The sequence below is a fragment of the Gavialis gangeticus genome, unplaced genomic scaffold (assembly GCF_001723915.1).
Source record: "Gavialis gangeticus isolate Ggan-Ray unplaced genomic scaffold, GavGan_comp1, whole genome shotgun sequence".
Lineage (NCBI taxonomy): Eukaryota > Metazoa > Chordata > Crocodylia > Gavialidae > Gavialis > Gavialis gangeticus.
In genome coordinates this window covers 30,340,998-30,346,016 of record NW_017728996.1, presented here as the reverse complement: position 1 = coordinate 30,346,016, position 5,019 = coordinate 30,340,998, and the positions used below count along the sequence as shown (strand labels likewise).

General features: G+C 40.6%; 1 protein-coding gene across 2 annotated transcripts in view; it reads left to right on the top strand.

Moving 5' to 3' along the window:
* Window positions 1-5,019, top strand: part of WDR72 (WD repeat domain 72) — a 279,358-nt gene that overhangs the window by 207 nt on the left and 274,132 nt on the right. The window lies entirely within an intron of this gene.

The window sequence follows — 5,019 nt, the reverse complement described above, 5'->3', positions numbered from 1 at the left end:
CCCGCGGGGCTCTCCCCGGCCGGGCGGGTGCGCGGGCCGAGGCTGCGTCTCCCCGCACATCCAGCTGCCAGTCCTCGGTCCACGGACCGTGTGCCGAGCGCTTGGGCACGTGCAGCGCGGTGCCGGGGCCGGGTCCCTCCGCCGCCGGCTCCGGACCTGGCTGCACACTTGTGCCGCAGCCGTGGAGGGCAGCGCAGCCCCGGGCTGAGGGAGATCTCACGGGATCGACTTGCCAGCGCTTGTCCAGACACGAGCCGAAGCCAAACTGAGCTTCTGGGGGCCAAGGGATGTTTTCAAAGCTGTGTGTGGCTAAGAGGTTGGTGTGTCCTCAGTGCTCCTGGTCAGTAGGGCCTGCATACTACTTCTAGGTCTTTCCTCCTGGTTCCTAAAGCAGCTTTCCTATGAGTGAAATCTCATTGCAGTTAAGAGCAGGATTGTCTAATTAGTGACTGGGTAAAAAGCTGAATAAAACCTCTGGATCTGGCCCCATGTGCATTTAGGATGGACTGCATAATTTCTATAATTTAATAATATTCAAATGTCTGAAGTGAGATGGCTAGATTGCCATTGCCAAAGAAATCCAAGGGCCATAGTTAGGTATGGCTGATGTTTGCCATGGATGTATCCACAACGTCCTTTAAAGCAGACTAGATAGATCAGCTGTGCTCCTTTTGAAAATTACAACTCCAGATGAGGACATTTATACTGGAAAATAAAATAAATACCAGGATATTAGGTGAATACATTCCATGTATCCAAGAGGACCCTTTTATTATTTTGTGAGCTAGACAGTTGCTGCTGTTTAATTTGAAATGGTGGATTGTTTTCCATTTTCCCTTTAAATTGGTCTTTTCTGCGTTATTGCGACTTGTTCCATTATGAAAGTTAGTCTAATCAGAATAAAATACGCAGTCCCCTCTGATGCCAGTGGATTCACCAGTGCTATCGGGATTACTATTTTAGCCAGTGCTAGATATGCTAACTGCATTTATGAATATTTTGTGACTTTTTAACATTTCAGCAATGCCAGAGGTACACAACTGTGATATTTTTGGGATCAATAGTTGCAAAATTGCCATTGTTGTATATTACTTCTCCCCCCTAGAAGTTTGTTAGTAGACAGGACCCTATTACATGACAAAAGTAGGCTTTTCCCACAATGATTTCTCTTTTTTTATAAGCGAAAGTTTGCTGTAATTAGAATTGCAACTATCACACTGTAGTGTATAGAATCCCTTTGGGTCTTTCATTCTATTTCATTTTGAATATAGTTTTTTTTTTTCTCTCTGAGCTTCTTGCAAGCAGATTCCAGTGTATATAATAAATCATTCAGGAGTGTTTACACTAAATAGAAGCACACCATATAACAACAATATATGGAACTCACCTATCTGATGATAGATAATATATACAAAACTGTATGAAAAATGTATTGAAAGAATAAAGGGAAATTTTAAGTATTGAAAGATTGTCAATTTTCAGTGCAATGCAGTTGGAAACTCTTCTAAGAGATGATTACACACTAATTAGAGGCCAGAGCATAGGTGTGGTAAATATTTAATGTTTCCCCCTTGTAACTGATTCCGGTTTTGTTTATTATTTCAACATTACTGGGTATTATGTAGCAGAACCCAAAACATCACCTATTTGATCAGCTGGTTTTTATGTTAAATAAGTTCAAGGTCACCTAAGGGAGACATCAACTGCCATAAAGTGGAGTGCCTGTTTACTGCCTGTCAGTCTATTCTTGAGACTGTTTCAGTTTCTTGTGTTCTTTGCTTCTTGACTTCCTTTACCCTTCCTTTTATAAGGTTATTGTGGACATGTTTTACAGGTTTGATTATGGTTAATTCATTTAGACTCTTTAGTGCATATTAAAAATGAAATTCCAGCAATGTTAATATATGTTAAACTTGACTTCTTTGGTTTGTGGAATGACATATAAATGAAGATAATACTTAGCACTTCAGTAGCCCTTGTCACTTCTATAGCACTACAGCCAGGTCCACCTTAGCCACTCTTGTATCTATGTTGGGACTGCATTGAAGTCTTTGGAAGCTACGTAGTTGCCATTGGTACAAAAGTCAATGGAACATGTGAGGCTCATTTTGTAGGAAGTGATAGCCACTATTCATTAGATAAGATTTCATGGTGAAAATGCTGAGTGAGGTTTTTTCAAGGCCCCAGTTTAGTAAGGCTCTTGAATATGTGACTCACTTTTTCCCATGGGACTACTCATGTGTTTGGACTTCCATGACACTACTGGTACGAGTAAGATCTCAAGAACTGCAAACTATTATTAGCCATGTTTTGAACTTGTAGTACCTAACACTAACACTTACAAGAATAGCAGAAAATGAAGTTGGGTTTAAGCCCTTCAAATATTTAAGTGATGTAAGTGGCAAACATTTGAGTAATACAAAATATACTCTTTTCTGGTTCTGTAACCACTTGACCAATTTATATGTTGTTCAAACAAAATTACATAACTGCATATTCATTCAGAGTATGTTTAAAAACAAGGGCCTGTTTTACTAGCTCATAGACATTAGTATCTTTTCAGTCATACATTTACATATCCATCCTGATTTTCCTTTTGTGTGCAGTCTTTGTTGTTTGGGGAAGAGGTGTTCAATGTTTATACTGTTACAGATATATGTGCACCCTTTTATTCTGTAATTAGCAAAAAAAATCCCATGAAGTTGCCCCCCCACCTTGTAAGCTTAAAATGATAAAATAAGTGACAGGGGATGTAGACCCAAATGTGGTGAAGATTATTCTACTGTACTCCATGCTAGTGTGTAAAGTACATATGTTCTGAGTTGCTGTTGTTTTCACTGCCCCATTTTCCAGCTTAGGTGCAACATAAACTATTTTAATTAATATTGTGTCACCAAAAGGGTTTGAAATGGCCAATTGAATTCTGCCAAGATAGAGTCTTTTGATGAAAACATATCTTTATTGATTGTAGAAGAAGAAAATCATTCTTAAAATGAAATCCAGAGAAAAATCATATCCCTCAGAGAAAATTTCTGAGTGGCAGGCTGAGATTAACATCATAAAATTGAATTTGTGCTGCAAACCTTTGATGTAATCAGCAGCTGGGAGATGGTGTTGCCCTTACTGTGCTCCTTCTGATTGTGGTGAATTATTGTGTGGAATGAAATAAGTGTTTCTTGTGTCACTCGTTCAAGAAATACAAACAAGGTATTACTAGGTGGTTCTTGCTAGTTAAAATGGGTTGTATTGATTCCTGGTCCCGTTCTCTTGCTCCCCTGGATGGCAGAAGCACTATATTCATGCCCCAGGAGAGAGCTGTATGTCACTCAACAGTGACTCCTCCGGCCGATTAAGGAGTAGCATTGACAGGTCCCAAGGGAAGTCCCGTTAAATTTCAAGCTGGAAGTATAGTGGCAGACAGGCAGAGGCTTAAGGATCGCAACAAGGAAACAGAACAAGGGAATATGTAGGATCGCAAGGGTCCTGTCAGGGCCATGAGGAGTTGGAGGGTGGGGTTGAAATGTATGGATTTGAATAACTTGCTTTAAGTCTGGTGCTCTGATAACTAAATTTATTAACAAAGGCAGAAGTACTTGTGCTACCATACCACAATTAATTAATAGAAATCAAAAGGCCACACCTCCAGCAATTAAAAAAAAAGCCAATCATTTGCATGTTTTTGTTATATAATAACAACATCTTGTCAACTGCCTGTGCTGTATGTATTTTGAAATATATCACATTACTCTTGCTATTGTTTTAGCAGGCATTTTCCCCTCTTTTATGTTTTTTACCTGGTTTATCGTTTCCCTTGTTGTTGTCAGTGTCATTTCATTGTGTGCTTCTTTCTTTCCCCAGCATGATAACATCCTTTTTTTCTTTCTACATAGTGTTCCTTACCTTTTCCCTATAACTTTTGTATCTCTGTTCTATTTCCATTTCTCCATCAGCTCTCTATCTCTTTCTTATTACTGTTTCTTTTCTCTAATATACCCTATCCATTTCTCCAGGTAAACAGGGGGCCCATAAAACCTCCTACTTCACAGGCAGCAGCAGACATGTTCTCAGTTTTGTGCCTGCAACAGATTTCTAACTAATATCTTAAATAAATACTAAAGCCATGGGCATTGGAGTTGTATGATGGCAGATTTACAAATGTATAATGCTATCATATGTTCGCATTTGGAAAATTATTTTATTTTATAGAAATTGATCTGCTTGCTACAGATAGTGGATGCATGGAATTTTCAGCCCTTCAGAATGAGATTTTTATGTGAAATCTGTTGATTTCCAGCTGCAGCTACTTGCATGAGGGTAGCGTGTGTCATAGCTGTAATTTAGAGTGAGCTTTTGGCATTGGAGAGAGTGCTGAACACTGGGGCTAGACACAGAAATTACACACAAGCTGGTATAAGTGATCGGAAACCGTTTCAAATCTGGAACACGGCATAAATTCAGTGAACACAAACCGCTTTCAAAATGGCTGAAACAGGTTTAAGATAAACCTGGATGGATGTAGTATCAGACTTAACTGAGTTAGGTTAAATAAGTTTATTGAACTTCTGCTCCTGATTCCTCTCCAGATTCAAGTTAACAGCATCCTAGTATGCCTTGAATCTTCCCTGCAACCCCCTTCCTCCCCACCTTGCAGGGTGAGTGGGCAGCTCAGCTATCTGCCCCAACTGAGCAGGGAGGTGTGCTCTAGTGAATGCGCTCCCCGGCCTTCTGGCCTGGGCCACTGCAGACATGTGGCTGCGTTTCTGGTAAGTAATTGCCTGTTTACTTACTTATCAGTTCAGTCTAGACAGCTTAGACTAGGGGCAGGCAATTATTTCAGCTGGAGGGCCGCTTATCAAGTTTTAGCAAGAGCCGAGGGATACATGGGTAGCCCTGCCGCTTGACAGGTGCCCTGCCCCCTGGTCGTTATCTTGGGACTGGAACTCCCACCCCTTAACCCCTTGATTTTTACCACCAGAAGTACTTCCCCTTGTCCCTGGAAGTACTCCTTTCGGCAAGGGG